Here is a 20,004-nt window from a genome sequence, read left to right on the forward strand (position 1 = left end):
GACTGCCGGAACGAACACACGATGTTGAGTTATCTCTAAACATTTTTCTTGTAGCATAAGACAGTCACGCACTTTTTTCTATCTAAGCAAATAATTTCTAATTTTTCTAAATAATATATGCACGAAAAGTGATGTTGTTGACATAATAATAACCGTTTGATTCTGCATAATGCATTGGATCTGTAAAAAAATATAGTCATCGAGTCATGAAATATACGTGCAATGTACGATCACCTGAAAACTGAATTTAGAGGCATAAAAATAAAAGAAACACCGCCATTTTAGCTGTTTCACACTGTGATGTACGCCTCCCAATTATTGAAGCTTTGTTAATCCATATATATAAATATATATATATATATATACATACATATATATATATATATATATATATATATATATATATATATATATATACATGCCTGTGGGTGTATTATTTCTTGTATCCACATAAACTTCCATCAGAAGATATAATTATTGTGCATAAATATTTAATATTTCAACAGTTTTCAATACACACATAGAAAAAGGTAGGTGTAAACTGTTTTTGACTGCTGATTGGGGGTATGAGACCAGTGAATTCGCCAATCACTTTTATAACCACTGGCTGTGCTAAACCAACCAATGAAAATGTTCCAAAGTTGCTATAAAAATTGTCGTTGGTGAAAATGTTGCAAAATATTCCACTTCAGAAATTTGTTAAAAACCTTCTATAACAAAACTTGCTTTAAAAGTTTCACTGCCAGAAGCTGTGATGTTTTTTTTAAATCCAGCGTGAAGAAATTATATTTTTATCTGTTGGTTTTGCCACTATTTCGTATGCGTTATTTTAAGATAAAGCTTTCAATTCGGATATCATAGCTTGTTCTCATTCTTGATAGTTTTTTTAATTAATCGCCTCATTATAACTTTCCGGTGCGCTGTTCAACGAGTAACAGTAATCCACTGCGTAATCTTGTATCTTTTCAATTCGTAAGAATTCTGGCCTTTTTTCGCTCCATTATTGGGCATCGACGTGTCTGCTTAATATTTTCGTCAGAAGTTCTACTGTAACTGTCGTCGTTATTAATATTTTCATTGTGATCGATTACGATGCTAGGTAATATTTCACGTTTTCATCCATTGGATCGCCATTCGTAACTGCGCAATGCCACTTTAAATTTGCTGAAATTTATGGGGTTGTCTTTATGAGTTATAACAGTTGTAAATGGTTTAAAATCGGCTGGAAGTCTCTTGAGGGACATTAATATCAACAAGCTATCGCTTATTATTTTATCTGAGAGTTTTAAGGGATTTGCGATTGTTTCTGCCCTTATAACGTAGTCGGTAGTAGTTTCACCCTCGTTACGTTTCAGAAACGTTAGTTCTGTATATAGTGATATAATTTTCGGTTTCCCTTTTGATAAATAATGTTCTCTTAATGTTTTCAATGCTTTCCGTCCGTCATCCAAGGCGTCTCTTATAATCAGAGACAGACTTCTATCGTCTAAGCATTGAATCAGTTCTGCAAAAACAGTCGCGTTCTTTTCGAGAAATTTGGGATCGTTGGAGATTGTATCACTTTGTGTAGTTTTCGAATCCTTAGATATCCCAGAAATTTTACCTGCCACAATTCGAATTTAGATTCCGACCCGTCAAAGAAAAGACGATGGCTGGGCCCATAACCTGTTAAGTGTTGAGACATTATGTTGAACAAAGATGGCGGCGTAGTTCAGATCAGATCCTGAGTGTAATTGGCAGTAACCAAGATGACGGTCATGAATCAAATGCGGTCCGTGACGTAGTTAACGGCGAAGTGATTGAATCCAAAATTCGACAATTTTTATAGTAACTTTGGAACATTGGAAATCTACATGTTAATTAGGCTGCACGTAATTTTCCGCGTTTCATCGCTGTAAGGACTAATCATACTAAAATAAATTCACAACATCCCGTTACATAAATAGCATATAGTTTAGCATGGGAGACCGTATGGAGATGAATCGCGGAAAACTCTGTGTAGCTCAATTGTTATATTTATTTTCATAACATATCTAGTAACCACACAATACTAGAAAATATTACATATTCTGTTCTTTGATTTGTGTTTATATGTTTGAATTGAAATAAAGAACTTGTACCTTTCTTTCAGTTCCATATTAATGCATGAAAAGAAAATAATCGCTGTATAGAAATCATTATAAGTTTGTGTTTGTAATTTTGTTTATACATCAATATACGTGCGATTGTTTATACATCAATATACGTGCGATTGTTTATACATCAATATACGTGCGATTGTTTATACATCAATATACGTGCGATTGTTTATACATCAATATACGTGCGATTGTTTATACATCAATATACGTGCGATTGTGAAGTTCACAATCTATGCGTACGCTTTCGATGGCTCATAGTTTGTGGCAGTATTTTTATTCCGCATGCTTTAGTGGTTGTCTCGGCGATTTTGCCGTCAAACCATCATTCTCGAGACGTCTATCGGTGTTTCGTTTCGTTAAATACTCTTTTCAGTGTTGTCATTCTGGTTTTATTCAGAAACGCTGGCTCCAGATTCAGCCTATAATTTGGCGTAAATAATGTGCAACGAAGCGTTGTAATATATTTCGAAATGACATAGAGTTAATCAGTGCAGGTGTAGTTTCGCTAACCACACGTATTTTTAATCTCTGTATGTACTTCTAATGGAAATTTCTATTTTCTTGCTGGAATTTTAGATTAGAACAGGCAAATCAATATTCATAAAGACGATAAAAGTATCTCTATATATCAATGCCCTTACGTCTTGTTTACTGAAATGAAATCAGCAATTACATTCTACCTCCAAATTCATCCTTTGCAACACAAAACTCCACATATAACAGTTTATCTTGTTCTATCTGGAAACTATGTGCAAAATATACTTATAGTATGTACCCTGCAATGAAGTAATTTTCATTTCTAATTTTTATTTGTTTTTACATAAAGTAGATAACGTTTATTATATTACTGAATCTAAAATATTAGCTTCGCCGTTGCTAGCTAATATTTCAACTTCGCCTCTCTTATCTGAAGGATCCGGTCACAAAAACGTGCTGGTGTACCTTTGGTTACTTGTCTTATTTGCTACTAGCCATTCACTTTAATGTAAATACAGGTTATAAATCCTATATACAGCAATATATTTAAGTATGCTAGTCACTATAACGACAAATAAGCCCAACTACAAAACTTGCTACATTTTTTATGGCTTTATATCAAATTGTGGTCGAGCAAAATCACCCTTGCACGAAGCAATCTGCTTTTTGTTGGTGTTATTTACCCGACACGTTTTCTGAGTACGGGTTTTTGCTTCAATCCGGACTTGCCCACCTCTTTCGATACTTGCACAATTGATGCCTTCAGCTTCTTTTTTTCTCTGACAATCACGGTGTCTTCAACCGCCCAAAGCAGGATTCTGCGTTGGCTGAATTCATGTTTTACCCTGAAAAGATACGTCTACTGTGTATTAGTATATGCCTGTATGTGAATCGGGTTGAGTGCAATACTACAGAGTGGGTCAAAAAAACAAAATATTCTTCTCTTATCTTCAAGCGGGGTCAAGTTTTATTGGTTAATACCCATCATATAACCTGAGCTCCATACCGAATTTTATCGGTCCATTTCTTTAGAAGTGGCTGAGGGAAGGGAGAGAGCTAGCGGTCGTTAAAGTATAAGCAGCGATTCAACATCACTGGCAAACATGTGATGTGAAAAATAGATCTGGAAAACCGAGTAAAATGCAATATGTATTGGTTTATCATAAAAAACTGACCGAGTTAATGTTTTAAAAGGCGATGTAAAATGATTTGTAAGTCGAAAATATTTAACTTCGAAATTTAAGGTTTGGTTGTTTTTGTTTTACGGCATATCAACCCTTTTCAGGTGATTTAATGCCGAATCCAGTTATTTTGAAGAAAATTTTTTAATCGAATATATTTTTTTCAAGTGGGTTTCTAGTTAACCCATAGTTAGGACCCTAACAGGTACTACTACTCCGGATCGGAGTGGACCTGGAAGCAATACAATTAAAGGGTTGCACCACACTCCTCAAAGCCCGTAAGCTGTGGGCCTCACCATCATATTCAGGACCTTGAAATTTGAAATTTCCCTACTCAAATCTTCTCTAACTTTTAGTATGATGGAGAGTAAACACAGACTGATATAAAACCATAAAAAATGCTGCCATTTTTATCACTTGGTACATTGAAAGTTACATAGGTTTCACTATTTTTTACAATTTCTTATTGACAATTAAAACTTTTGATGTTGCCATTAATACTGCAAATTCGTTAAAATATCTCAAGCATTTTGGGTTATAATATAATATTTACAATTTGCATACATTAGTTAAGGTGTTGCTGAAGGTTCTAGTGTTCACGGCAAGGTTGCTAGTATTTAACGTATCTTACTATTTAAAAAAATATAACATTTATCTTGTTTTGTTTCAAGTTTCATCGATACTTTCTGAAATTAATAAAATTAGTAGAATGTAAAGCTGATTCAATGTATTTCCATTCATTCTGGAAATTAATGACTTTCCGTATAGTTTGAATATCCATTTAATTTAACCTACTTTCGCGGTGACAAATGTTTGCAATTATATTGAAATTCAGACTGGCTTTTCTGCTTACTTCAATCGAACCAATTGACATTTTGGAATTGAGGAAAAGATTCCATTCTCATACAATCCTAACATCGAATCAATCGATACTATCGGATGATTAGATGCGTGCTAGTGCTTTGATCATTAAAATATCCACCTTGAACTCTGTGTCCCCCCCTCTTAATCGAGATTTCCATTTGGAAACAACGAAATGGAGTTTGCGGCGAATTCTAGTTGCTTCCATTATAAATCGCATATAAAACTAAGCCACAATTCCAGGTATGCCATTTAAATTTGCATTTATGTTAAACGTTTGCCTGATACCAACCTGATATATTTATAAGAAATACACGGTGAATCGGGAAAACGAGGTTGAAGTTTAAATAAGACCGTTCATTATTTTATTATGGCCGAATTCTAAATAGGATCATTAAATAGTTAAAAAAAAACTATTTTTCTTGTCCTCACAAAATAATACAAGGAACAAAATACAAGAAACTGTGGAATGAAAAATAAAATTACCTTATTCTGACCGAGAAAATAAAAGATGAAGCAAAGTATAAGAATATTTACTACACTTTGAAAATAGATAAATTATCATTAGGACTGACAACAGTATATTCTTTTCATATTTTTTTACTATTGAGTATATATCCGTTTATATTTTATATTTTTTATATAGACGGGTGTGTTTCTCGGTTGATTAAAAAGAATATTCTGTTGTCACGCCCCTAATTATCATACCCAACATTTGATTAGTCGTTTAAACTGCCTTTAAATACAGTGGGGAAAATAAGTGTTGGACACATCCCATTATTCTTTATTTAACACATTTCTAATGCAGCAAATGACGCGAAAATTTAACAAGAAATAGCTACTCATTTAAAAATAACAAATAACTTTAGAAATTGGAACCTTTTAATGCATAACCAAAATTATATAATAAAAACGAGAATAGCCTGGAAAAAAAGTGTTGGACACACTAACACAATTTCATCTAATATTTAGTTGAAAACCCCTTATTGGCTATTACAGCTTTGAGACGTTTTCTATACGACGAAACTAATTTGTGACAACGTTCAGGCGAGATTTTGACCCACTCTTCAACACATACTTTCTTTAAATCCTGAATATTACGTGGATCTCGCTGGTGGACCATGATTTTGAGCTCTCTCCATAGATTTTCTATAGGATTTAAGTCTGGGGACTGACTGGGCCACTTAAGAACATCTATTTTGTTCTGTACGAACCAATCGGAGGTTATTTTAGCAGTATGTTTGGGATCATTATCTTGTTGAAAGATCCATCCTTGTCGCATACCTAACGCATTGGAAGCAGGCAAGAGATTATTTTCAAGAATTTCCCGATATTTGGCTGAATTCATCTTTCCATCTATAATATGAAGTGGCCCAGTACCATTTGAAGAGAAGCATCCCCAGAGCATGACATTTCCACCACCAAACTTTACAGTGGGGAGGGTGTTCTTAGGATCGTGCGCTGTGCCATCTCTTCTCCATACTCGACGTGCAGAGTTAATGTCGAAAAGTTCAATTTTCGTCTCATCGGACCAGATCACATTCTTCCAGTAATCATCTGTTTTCAATAAGTGGTCTCTTGCAAACTCCAGACGAGCATTAACATGACATTTTAGTAATGGTGTCTTTCGAGGTGTACGCGATTTAAGACCGTTGCGTCGGAGTACATTACTAATCGTTGGTTTCGTTACTACTATCCCTGCTTTTTCCAAATCTTTCTGAAGTTCGCCTCGTGTTATTCTCGGTTGCTGCTGAACTTTTCGTACAATCTTCCTTACTGCTCGATCCGACATCTTGCGAGGAGCTCCGGTGCGTGGACGGTTCACGGTTGAATCATGCACCTTCCATTTCCTAATAAGGTTTCCTATGGTGCTTACAGGGATTTTGAATTGAGCAGATATACGCCGATAACCAATTCCATTCTTGTGCTCGGCAATAATCTTATCACGGACGACTTGAGAGAGTTCTTTACGTTTACTCATCATGAGAACCTTCACGCGTGATGGCTTACTGGTGACTAACGTGTTCCAATACTTTCCAACGACGTAGAGTATGGTTGTGCTGAAAGAAAAGAGAACTATTTAACTTCCGCTTGTACCTTCCGGAAGTGAATTACTTCCCTTGACTTTTTCTTTCCAGCATTATTTATAAAAAATAATAATAAAATATAATTTAAAACAATGTGTCCAACACTTTTTTTCCAGGCTATTCTCGTTTTTATTATATAATTTTTGTTATGCATTAAAATGTTCCAATTTTTAAAGTTATTTGTTATTGTTAAATGAGTAACTATTTCTTGTTAAATTTTCGCGTTATGCGCTGCATTAAAAATGTGTTAAATAAAGAATAATGGGATGTGTCCAACACTTATTTTCCCCACTGTATATTAATTTCCATCGACATGACTGTTCCAGTAAGCCAAGTGAATAGGGTGGTGGTCTGATGATACAAAGATTTTAGGTTCGATCCCAGTTGTCGTCGTCCAATTAATTCTTTTAAATATACTTTTTACGACTATAAAATATATCTAAACAGAAAAAAGTGTACTATTGTTAAAGAAAAAATTCTGCAGTTTATGAACCGTGCTGAATCACAAATATCCACTCAATTATTACTAAACAAATAAAAAGCAAAGTTAAAATGACCATTTTTTTTTTAATTGGCAATTTACGGATCGTGCTGAAATAATGTTATTATTTGAAACTCATCCCTTACATGTGTGAATTTGTTATATATTTTTAATTATCCTGTTTTTATTTGTTCCTGTACTAAAACTAAAACATTAAAACTTGTAAATACTTATGGTCAGTGCCATACTATTATCCCTAAAAATTCAGATTCTTCTTTTTAGGGAGATTACATTTTCGTCCTTTATCTGTTTAATACTTCTGCAATTTACAAAGAAGAAATTTATTAGATAGGATTTTCAAGTTAAATTCAATTTTTACTGTATCTTATATTAAATTGCTATGTTTAATTACAGAATAGTAAAGAAAGACCCCGCATGTCCATATTTAGTCACGGTTTCTAAACAGAAAAATAAATAATAATTCTTCCTGCACTGTCCGTAAACTGCAGAAGAAGCAAAAGTGGTGTGTATGCCCTCAATTTATATTCGAAACAAAAAAACAACAACAAAAAAATTAAATTGTGGTCATTTCTACCTGGATTTCGATGTTTTAAGTGTTTTTACTGTTTTAAATCTTTGCATTTGATATCTCCTATACTCAGCTAAACTGCGCCGAGCATGCGCGGAAGCGCACAAGCGTATGGGTCGGGCCTACCTGCGGTGAAAAGCGAACCCGGGATCTTTCGATTTCAAATCAAGTTCACTAATGAATTACACCCATCTAACCCCAAAGTGATGATTTAGTTTCGCCAACCGGCTATGAAAAGAACAAACCGATAAGTGATTGGGGGTTAGAAATACACTGCTTTGATAATTTGTCTCGCGTTATTGCATTTCGTATCGTGGCGGGTCCTGCTTGGGAACGTGTGTGTCGATTCGACGGTATTTAAAAAAAAGTGGTAATAGAAAGGCAGGCTCGAACTCGTACCGCGAAGGAGGAAAAGAACGGGGAAAAAGTGACGCCTTTGCTGTTACGACCACCGCCAGACCGGAAGTAACATAGGTTTAAATTAAGGTTAGACAATCGAAAAGAGGGGATGACTTTCGAAAATATCGGCGAAAAAAGCGACCTCTCTATGTAGAAAAGTGCCCAGTTTAGGATGAAGAAATTAATGTTTTTAACCAATTCTTCGGTATTTGTCGTCTGAAAGATCGAGCTTCAAAACGATACTGATCTTGTGAAAATCCGTCGCCTCTGTCGAAAGTTTAAGGCAGACATGCAAACATACATACATACATACATACATACATACATTTATATATTGGTAGTTCCAATTTTCGACCCAAACCGATTAAAAAGCTTGGTCTATCTCTGAATACACTTTATGTAAAATTTCAAATGTTTAGACCAGAAATTGTCTGAATAATTGGGTAGAGACCGCAGAGGTCAAATTTTTTTAAACTTATGACCCCATTTATTGTTTTGGGCTAAATCAAGTTATTAAGTTAGATACATTTCCAATGAACCTATACTTAAAAATTTCAATTGTTTGTACCCAAAATTGGCGTAGGAGTTTGGTAGAGTTCTCAAAGGTTTTATCGTTGAGTTTTTATCCCTTAACAGCTAAATTTCTGGTCGAAAACGGATTACAAAGATTCTTCCAAATCTCGATACACTGTATATCAAATTTCGAGTCTGTAGACTGAAGATTGCCAGAGTCATTGCGTAGGGAAACGTACACAGACAGAGACACAGACAGACAGAAACTTTCACTTTTATAGATATATAGATATATTTTTATGGCGCTCTCTCCCCCTCCTGTAGCGACATAAACACAGTAATATTTTCTATCATTTAGATCCACTCTGTCGAAGAATAGGAAAAAAAAACTCAAAAGATTTTATTACCTCTCTTTATCATGACCAATATTTTTTCGCGCGTAGTCGCTAATTTCATTTCACCTGCCCTCTTCCAGGTTTACTAACTAGCCTCAACCAAATTAAATAAGTAAAACGAAATTGCAGTAGTGTAACCAAATATGGCTTCTGCTTTGGATACAACTGTCTCATTGACAAATGTGCATGGAAAATGCTAATAACTAACTCCTCTCCACCTATTTATATTTAAAACAGAAAACAAAATTAAAAAAAAGCTCATTTCTACGTGGCTTTTTATGTTCATCGCTTGCATTTATTTTTTTTTTAACATTTGGAATTTTATCATCACGTTTATAGTTTTATTTTTGTTAAGCTCAACCCTCAAAATATCTAAAAATTCCCATTACGCTCAGCACACAGATTAAAGTAGATATTTTGTACATTATAGTTTTGGTTGACTATTGAGCGGTGAATCCATATGCCAAAACCTTATGTGCAGCATTATAAGAGTTTAAAAAATATGAGTGCTAACTGTGCTAGAAAATTTACGCAGCGTATCCCGGGATGGAAGTGATATAAAAAAATGCCCAAAGAGTCTAAGTATAGCAGTTACGTCTAAACTAAACTTCAATGTCGACTATGCATGTAAATTTGATTTCTAATTCTTCAAATTCTACCCAATATTCATTAGTCATCGGGACACAAATGGTGTCACAGTTATGGCGCGAAATGTGGTAAAGCCGAAATCGACTTGACTCCACTCAGAAATACTTCATTGATTAACACCGTTGCGGAAAGTATGATAAGTAATAGAAAATGTATAAATTTGCGTTTATGACACGCCTATACCTTGACCTCTGAGAAATAATTTTTCCAAACTGAATACGTTTTTATTAGTAAGCATTTCCAACCGCGAAAATCGATGCGATGTTAACTAATGTTAAGTGTAATCTTGTGTAACATCAAACCGTTGGTACAAGGCAGATAAATGACCGAAACGGAATATTCCCGATAGGTATTTTTGTATAACACAGAAATAGTTAATTCTCGGTGAAAGAGGAAAATCAAACTTTCAAGCAAGTACCATTTCCAAACCCACTTTTCCGAATAGTGATCTACAATATCTACATTATCAAGACACCAAGGATACTTTATGGCTATGTGATCATCAAGTACGATTCGAGTTTATTTGAGGCACATACCAGCAGCCCAAACTGTTCTTACGTCATGACAATGCGCATCATTCTATCCATTAATCTTCAATTATATTCTTAAATTATTCCTTGAAGTCTACAATCATCTACGGTAACACGTCAAATAACATTAGTGATACAAATATTTTTCATTTTTTCTTTTCACACTTAGGACACGTGATGCCATGGGGAAATACCTCAAAACCCAAGCTTATCTGTTGTCAGTACTTAACGCCAGATTTTTCTTTGCAGTTGCATTACCGTGCGAAATCTATCTTACTATCTATTTTTGATACGTACCTAAATCTGACGTTCACTCCAGGGGTGAAATGGAAACAATACATAAAATCAGCTCTCAAATCGCTGGAAAATGTTTGGATTATTTTATCACTTCATAGAATAGGAAACCGACTTCGAAATTCTATAAGTGAACTCGTTTTACTGCTAACTTCACACAGAAAATATCTTATTGACATAGTAGATGTTTCACTAAGCTCAAATTACTGGTTCACCCTATTAGATGATGTTCGTCCGTCAGGACGACAACGAGGATCTATCTTAAAGGGATGATGGATGGCATGCGCTGAATTGTGAAACCAAGATTAACCATTTCTCTCCTGAGTCGGCACCGTTTGATTTCATTGGCAAGGAGAAATAACTGGAAACAATGCCATGATAAGCGGAGAACACATACAGCCGCTGACATTCTCAGATAATCAACCATTTCAATACTGACCGAGCTTAATGATGTTTAACTTCGGTTGTCTAACGGGAATTCGTGTGTCAGTGTGTCTATGCCGTATGACATTTACAGTAAAAAAAAACGCTTTTAGCTAGAGTCATTGTATAGACATCTCATTTTATTATTCTGCATAAGTAAATTGAAACGTAACTTACATGGACATTGTGTTATTCCTGGAACTCCTTATTTGAAGAATACAATGCTGTGGAAGTGCTCTCCAAACGACTACAACATAGTTGTTTTCAGGTCCAATGTTTATGAATTTTTATTGATCCATATGCGTAAATAATCGAATCCTGGCCCATACTTACAAAACTATTTAAGCGCTTCCTTAAGGAGAAGTGCTTTCCGACCCCCTCATCAGTTTGCCCTGTATTTAAGAATTCAGGTGATAAATCATCTCCCTCTCAGTACAGACCAATAAGTTTCCAGTGTGTTATGAGTAAGTTGCTGGAATCCATATTAAATAGAGAAATAGTCAACCACCTCAGCAGGAATAACCTTCTTAGTGACACACAATATGGTTTCCGCTTTGCAAGATCTACCGCAGATGTGCTGACGGTAATATCCCACAGGATTAGTGAATGTCTTGACAAAGGCTTCCTTTCTAGCGCAATTCCTCTTGACATATCAAAGGCCATTCCACAAATCATTTCCAATCATTCCGAAGAGTTGTTCATTGACTAGTGACAATCTTATAAGCCTTAACTATCAAGAAAACCCACAACATAAGTCTTGTTCAGCAGGAGGTTGTCTTTCGTTATCTGTGATACGTTTCTGAATTTGGTTCAAATGTTTCTTGTGAATAAATCTAAGATCTTCGATAATGTAAACCATCCGCCCGATCCTTTTCTGGACCTTTCCTAGTTCCCACATCGTTCTATTATTTTTGTGTACGTTAAAAAATACATTTTCACCCGGTAAGTACCTATTTTTTATGAACTGTAGTACTCTGCAGTTACACCTGTTTTGGCAGAAGTTTCTCGAAGACAGCGTGCAGCAAAAAACTGCTATGTGCGTTCGTCCGTACAAGACGCAAGTTTCAACTGTTTGAAATGATACAGTTATATTCAATTCTCTTTTTCTTCATTGAAGAAGAGAGAAAGGGTGTGAAAGATAGAAATAGAGAATGAAAGAGATAAAATGGGAGAAAGCGAGATATTCATGCATAATGTGTGAATATTGTTTTGTTATTTTCAAATTCAGCTAACCCTAACCCGCATGCAAGCCTGACCTTTCTGGAATTATTTTGATACCGCCAAATGTTCATAAACACTTGTTAGTCAAACCTGGTTGATATGTTCTAACATTTTAAAAATCACAAAGCACCTGCATGACGCGTTTTCACTTCATCATTAGTTAAGAACTAGTAAGGCCCATGGTTAGTAGTTAGGTATAAGATATATTTATGTATAATCCCCCATCTCCCTCAAAATATAAGCTACGTCATTATGTCACATCTCTACCGTTTTAGAAATTTACTAACGCCTGAACATATCCTGTACCTCTACAAGGCCACTATTCGTTCATGGATTTAATATTGTTTTCACATTTGGGCTGGTGCATCTGTTACCGATCTCTCGCTCCTAGTAGGGTTCAAAAGAGAGTCGCCAACCTGATAGGTTCTGAACTGTCACCAAGGCTTCAACCTTTGTCCCATCTACGAAATGTTGCATCCCTTTGCTTGTACTAGAAGTATTTTAATGGCTGATGCTCTTGCGAACTACAAGCCCTTGTACCCTCTCGACGTAAATACCCACGACAAGCCCGACAATTAGCAAAGTCCCCATTCCTACACAATAGAAATCCTTAGATGCATGAAGGCCTTCTACTTTAGTAGTTTCTTCCCCAGAACTGCTAGATTCTGGAACTCCCTTCCGGATTCCTGTTTGGTGTATTTCCATACGTGTTGCAATTGTTTCGTACCATGTAGACAAATTAAACATCATATTATTAAAAATATTCTAAAAATAGCTACATTTCAGACACAACAATACACGTGTCATAATAAACAAGCATATAATAGTAATAATGCAGTTATAAAGAAGAGAAATAGACGCAGAAAGCAAATCTGGTTGAATCCAATTTTCAGTTAGCATATACAAAATAATGTCCATAAAGAAATTTTATAAAATAATTGAAAGGGCCTTTCTCTCAAACAATAGATTAAGCAAAAATAGTCAATAATAGTAGGATTTAATCAGGATAATCAAATATTGAGAAAAATATAACTGTAGAATACCTAACAAATGCCCATGGGAAAGCAATTATTTAATTTCTGAAATCTATACTCCTATAAATACGTTTTTCTTTTGTGTGTATTGATATTCATATTAAAATCCCTCTTTTCTATTTATTTAAAAAGAAAATACAATTTTCTCATATATGGGTTGTGGAATTACATTCAGTAGCAAAAGATCTAGCTAATTTGCATATTCTTTTAAACATTCATTTTAATTAATATCCTATTAGTTTTTTTTCAGATTTTTTATAGGATAATCATCTTTAGTTAACTATTACGTGTAATTTTAGTCATGCAGATATTCTACATGATTTATACTTGCATAATATTTGCGTAAAAATTTTACAGTAAACACAAAATAGTTTCCATATATATTTATGTATACGTATATATTCTTGTTTAATCTATATATCTATATATCTATAAAAGTTAACATGTGTGTGTGTCCGTGTGTGTGTATATTACCCTACGCAATAACTCTGTCAATTTTTAGTCTACATACTTGAAATTTGATATACAGGGTACTGAGATGTTGGAAAATCTTTGTGATCGGTTTTTCGCAAGAAATTTGACTATTAAGGGGTCAAAGTTCAACGATTTGACCTTTGAGAACTCTACTAATCTCCTACGCCAATTTTGGGTCTAAACACTTGAAATCTTAGATATAGGTACCTTGGACATGGATCTAACTTAATAACCTTATTTGACCCAAAAACAATAGATTTTAAGGGGTAATAATAGGGGTCAAATTTTAAAAAATGACCGTTATTTTTTTATTGCTCAGCATACGCTTCCAACCACCCGGGAACGCCGGGCATCCATGCTAGTATATCTATAAACTATAGGAGTGAACGTGTGTGTGTGTCTGTGTCTGTGTACATTTCCCTACGCAATAACTCTGTCAATTTCCAGTTTACAGACACAAAATTTAATATACAGGGTACTGAGATTTTGGAAAATCTTTGTGATCCGTTTTCGGCCAGAAATTTGGCGATTAAGTGGTCAAAGTTCAACAATTTGACCGTTGAGAACTCTACTAATCTCCTATGCCAATTTTGGGTCTAAACACTTGAAATCTTAGATATAGGTACCCTGGACATGGATCTAACTTAATAATTAGATTTGAGCCCAAAGCAATAAATATTAAGGGGGTCATAATAGGGTCTAAATTAAAAAAAAATTGACCCCCTTTTTTTTTTTTGCTCTGCATACATCTCCAAACACCTGGGCAACGCCGGGCTGAAATGCTAGTTGTATATAAATATGAAATTAAGGTGATTAATAGTAAAAAATACATACCTAAAGGGAGCAGAATTTTATGGTCAGATACAGGAACCATATTGTATCATTTAACATTAGAATGATTATAAGGATAGAAAAGAGGATAGGACAAAAATAAATATAAAAAATAAGAGACAAACGACTGCTTTAGGGGATCTTCTTAGGGAACTGCGTAACAATAAAATAGAATTTGAATTAAAATGGCCAATACTAGATTAAGATTAACCTGGTAAATAAAAACAGATAATCTATGCTAACTTGAGTTATACCACATAGTGAATTCTAGAGAAGAAATTTTAAACAAAAAGTTTGATGTTATACAAAGCTGTCTACTAAGAAATAAATTCCTATTAATTAATTACGTAACCAGCATGAGGTGAAGATTATATCAACTAGAATAAATGAAATAAACCTTTTAATTTATAGTTTTTCGTAACAACTAGTAGGTGCAATGAAAAAAACACAAATAGATCGCTACATGTAAATAAAAAATATACGATACTAAGGCAAATTGAGAAAGGAATACCTGGGCATATAAATAGAGACTAAAATCTGAAAGATGTAGTTTAAGAGTGTAGGAGTATATGAATAAATAAATAAATCCAAGAGGTAAAATAATTGTAAAAATAGAAAAGCATCTAAAGATTAAATTAATATAAAAATAGAAAATTGTATGAATATCATGTAAAAGAAAAATAACACGAAATTTGGATACGTACTCAATTCGAAATGAATCGAAAAAAATAAAGAAGGAAAATAAAATGAAGATGAACAAGGTGGGCGTAAACTGCTTGTTTTCTTAAAACAGGGATTATGAATATATTCATATATATATGACAAATACATTTTCGTGACTGACGAGTAGCTATTTTTGGAATATCTTTAAATAATGTAATGTTTAAATTTGTCCAAATGGTTAAGAAACAATTCTAACATATAACACATGCACCATATGATTTTCTTATTTTATATTTCGTTGTGTTGCTTTTTTAAATATATATATATATATATATATATATATATATATATATATATATATATATATATACTTCAGAATAGTTTTTATTTAACAATCAGTTGTTATGGAAACGTGAGATTGTAAGGTTTACAAAATATTACGGGCAGTAATATTCTATAAGTTATCCCATATAAACAAGAATTGCATTATTCGTCACCTCCGCAAGACCAAGACAATACAACAACACTATAAAAAAACTGCATGAATTTTTCCAAAACTTTGGATTAACAATAGATGTCGACCCAAATAAAAAAAAACTTCCAACTTTTTAGACGTATCTTTAAATCTGTGTTATGAATAAACCAAATCTAAACCTATTTTATGTACACAAACAATCTAATCACTCAAAGTCAATAATCAAATCAATAGTTCCATCTATCTCCAAAAGAATATCAAATCTATCAGCTGACAAAAAAGCCTTTGACCAGGTATCGACATTCTACAATAATGCTTTAAGGAATTCAGGATATAAAGAACGCATAGAATATGACAAAAACACCCTTTAATGAGAAAACTACATTCAGTAATTACTCATAATATGACAATAAAAAATAACAACAACAAAATAAGCCAAAATGTTCGTAACAATACAAATTTCCTAACTAAATACACAGCCCCTAGCCCAATCCCAAATCAAAAAATAATTTAATAAGAAGACAAAAGTAAAACGTAAAAATGCCATTTGGTTCAATTCTCTTTTCAGCTCCAATGTAAAAACTAACATTCCAAAATAATTTTTTTAGAATAGTGGAAAAATCTTTTAAATACCCTCATAAGTATAGTACCATATTATACAAAAACTCCATAAAAATCTCATACTCCACAATGCCTAATCTAGCACAGACAATAATTTCGACAAATAACAGGAGAATTAAACAAGCGCTGGATAAACCAATTGTCCTAATACCTAGTAATAAATGTAACTGCCAGAATAAAAATGAATGCCCGCTTAATAACGATTGCATACACAAAGACGTGGTATACGCCTGCACAGTCACGCAATTACCAAAACATGCAAACAACCAATCAAACGAAGAAAACAATGAATATAGTCGAAGCGTTCCGAACGCAAGCATACATAGGGAAACATATAGTGAGGGCTCGAATATAAATAACAACAGAAACAACAACAGCCAGGCTAACGTATCCAATAATATAATTCCCAGTGAAGACCAGTTTGGGATTAACCAGAACCCAGGCTATGAATCCCCAGGCCCCATCCTTTCCCAGCCACCCAATATAGGAATCAATAGCAATGGGACCGATGAACAAATAAACAGTAATAAAACAAGGAAAATATTCACGTATATAGGGGCATCATCAAGCTTAATAAAAATAATAATATCAAACCACCTACATTCCTTCAGAAATGAAAGATCTCAAAACAATGATAATAATAGCACATCCTCAACTAAATTAATCAACAGCCTAGAGGACAAGAAAATTCCATATTTAATTAAATGGAGCATACTGAATAAATCTAGATCATATGCCCCAGGGGATAAGTTTTGCAATCTTTGTATATCCGAAGCAGTTAACATCATCACCTTCAACAAACCCATAATAAATACCAAGAATGAGCTAGTGTCCAGATGTAAACACAAGAAAAAATTTAAATACAGACATCTTAAAATAAAATAGCATACGCTCTCTGTATAAATGATGAATAAGTAAAAACAAAGGACTAAATACACATCAGTCTTGACGAAAATCTAAACTATTACTTTGCTAATATAATAATGTTCATTTTCTAAAGATAGGTTCTTAATCAACTCTTTTAACCCATATAATAACTTTCTGTTTTTGTATATATGCACATGTTAAGTAGGGCCTTACTATAAGCACATTAACATACTACACTTTAAATCTCTTGCACATAATTTGCACTCTAAGATCTAATTATAATAGTATTTCCAAAAACATGTAGCTTCCCAATTAAAAAAAAAACATTTCGCCCCTATCTACTAACCAGAAAAGGAGTAAAAATGCCCATTGCAAGGTAATCTTCAGATCCCCACGTATAAACAAGAAAGAACTATACTCAATGATGTGTCATCCCTGTTGATAATTCAATTCCATAACCATAGTTACACAATCCCCGCCTTTTTCATCTTATTAATGTTAAATTAGCAGTGTAGGGGTTAAAAATTATCTATGATAAACTTAGGTAAATTACCTACACTAATTATTGTTATAATTAATAGTGTTAAATAATGGTATACTTTCTTTATGTCTAAATATATATTTTTGTATATATGAGGGTATATCGAGGTATATATGGACATACGTGTTATATGTAGGTATATATGGGCTTAAATGTAAGTATATATAGAATAAGTGAACGTAAGTGTGTATAAACTATATGGTTGCGTGTATGTAAAAATATATACTGTATGCGTGCATGCATGTGTACGTTGTGTATGTATATATATATATATATATATATTTATTCATGTATTTATAGGTAACTTTGTGTGTGTTTGAATGCAGTTGTAGAAAATTTCCCCAGTTAAATATTATTCAATAGCATAATGTTATGGATATTACTTATTTTAAACGTTTTTCAGTAAGGTATTATCATTACTCTATTACATTTGTTTTTAGCTTATTCAGCATTGAACAATTACCGTAAGGATCATAAAATAAAGATAAAACGTTCCATTAATAATATTAGAATTGGTTTCACAATTAGCTCATAGACATTAGTATATTCTAAACCGTATGTCAATCCTCCTTTCTAAGGGAAATATAGATACGTATAGAATCAATAATAATTTAGCACTTCATGGGCAGTATATATAATTTGAGTTGACGGAACAAATTCGATTTAAACTGACAAAGAGATTTGAGATGAAGCTAGTATAAATTTTGAAAAAACGAATTATTCCATTTACGTATTTGGCCCATCATTTTATTTTTATTGTTGTTTTTGTTTTTTTTTATTCTTATCTCTATATTCGTCTTGTTCCCGCTCTGTCCTTCCCGAACCAAGTCTCTAGTACTCTAGGACCTGACCTCAATTAAGCGACCGGTCAAACTTTATGATTCTTTGAATTCTATTTGAAGAGATATCTATTTACATATATGTATGTATGTATTTTTTATGTGTGTATGTATACGTATATATATATATATATATATATATATATATATGTATATATATATACATACATATATATATATATATATATATATATATATATATAAAATGTTTAGAGGTACGGAATTTATATATAGTTTTGAAAATAATAAGCGGAAATTTCTTGAGAGCTCTTTCTGCTATCATCTAATCAGGAGAAAATCGATAGCGTACAAAATAATATTGTGTCGAAAAATAACAAAGAGTTCTAATGGGGAACTTATTAAATGTGCCAAAAGTACGGGGACACTAAAGTAAACTGATTAACGTTTAAAAACGGTTAAAATATTGGCACAAAGAGGGAGGAAGAAAAAACATTTTAAAAAAAATATTTACGACTGCTTTAGTTCTGTGTCATTGCGTTTGGTATATACTACGAGGCCTGCTTTTCCGTCTTTTCCCAAGGATAGTTTGTCTTACATCCAAAATAGCAATATTGTATATCAATTTAAATGCCAGTGCGATGCTGGTTATGTTGGGCGAATATCCTTGCACCTTTTGACTCGTATAAACCAGCATGTTCCATCGAAGATCAGACAAGGGAGGATGGGGTCTGGTGGTCTCCCTTCTTCTGCAGCCTTGGACTCTGCTATTGGCCAGCATTTTGTTAACAACCCGTGCTGTGCCCATAGATATAAAATAGATTGGTTCGAGGTGCTACATAGAGCGGACTCCAAAAACCATTTAAAGATTTTGGAGTCTGTCTCTATTGCGTAGCGTCAACCTTCTTTGTACCGGCAAAGGAAACATCCAACGCATTGTTTCTCTTTGGGGAACTTTGAATCTTTTCTCCCGTTTTTTTCCCCCTCCCTCGTTGAGCCAATATTTTAATCGTTTTTAAACGTTAATAAATTTATTTTAGTGTCCCTGTACTTTTGGCACATTTAATAAGTTCCCCATTAGAACTCTCTATTTTTCGACACAATATTATTTTGTACGCTATCGATTTTCTCCTGATGAGATGATAGCCGAAAGAGCTCTCGAGAAATTTCCGCTTATTATTTTTAATACTATGTATATATATATATATATGTATATATATATATATATGTATATATATGTGTGTGTGTATGTGTATGTGTGTATGTATGTATGTATTTATATATGCATACTGAGTGTAGGCGTGTGTTTGTATATGTGTGTTCATGTGTATATAGGGATGAATATGCACATATGTTTCACCCCACTTCCTACCACTCACCACTACCTACTCTCCCTAATATTAACACCTCGCCCCACTAAAAATAATATAGACTTCTAATGAAAAGAATTCTACCAGACTT

This window comes from Euprymna scolopes, chromosome 5 (genome assembly GCF_053919585.1).
Source record: "Euprymna scolopes isolate OS-2025 chromosome 5, ASM5391958v1, whole genome shotgun sequence".
NCBI lineage: Eukaryota > Metazoa > Mollusca > Cephalopoda > Sepiida > Sepiolidae > Euprymna > Euprymna scolopes.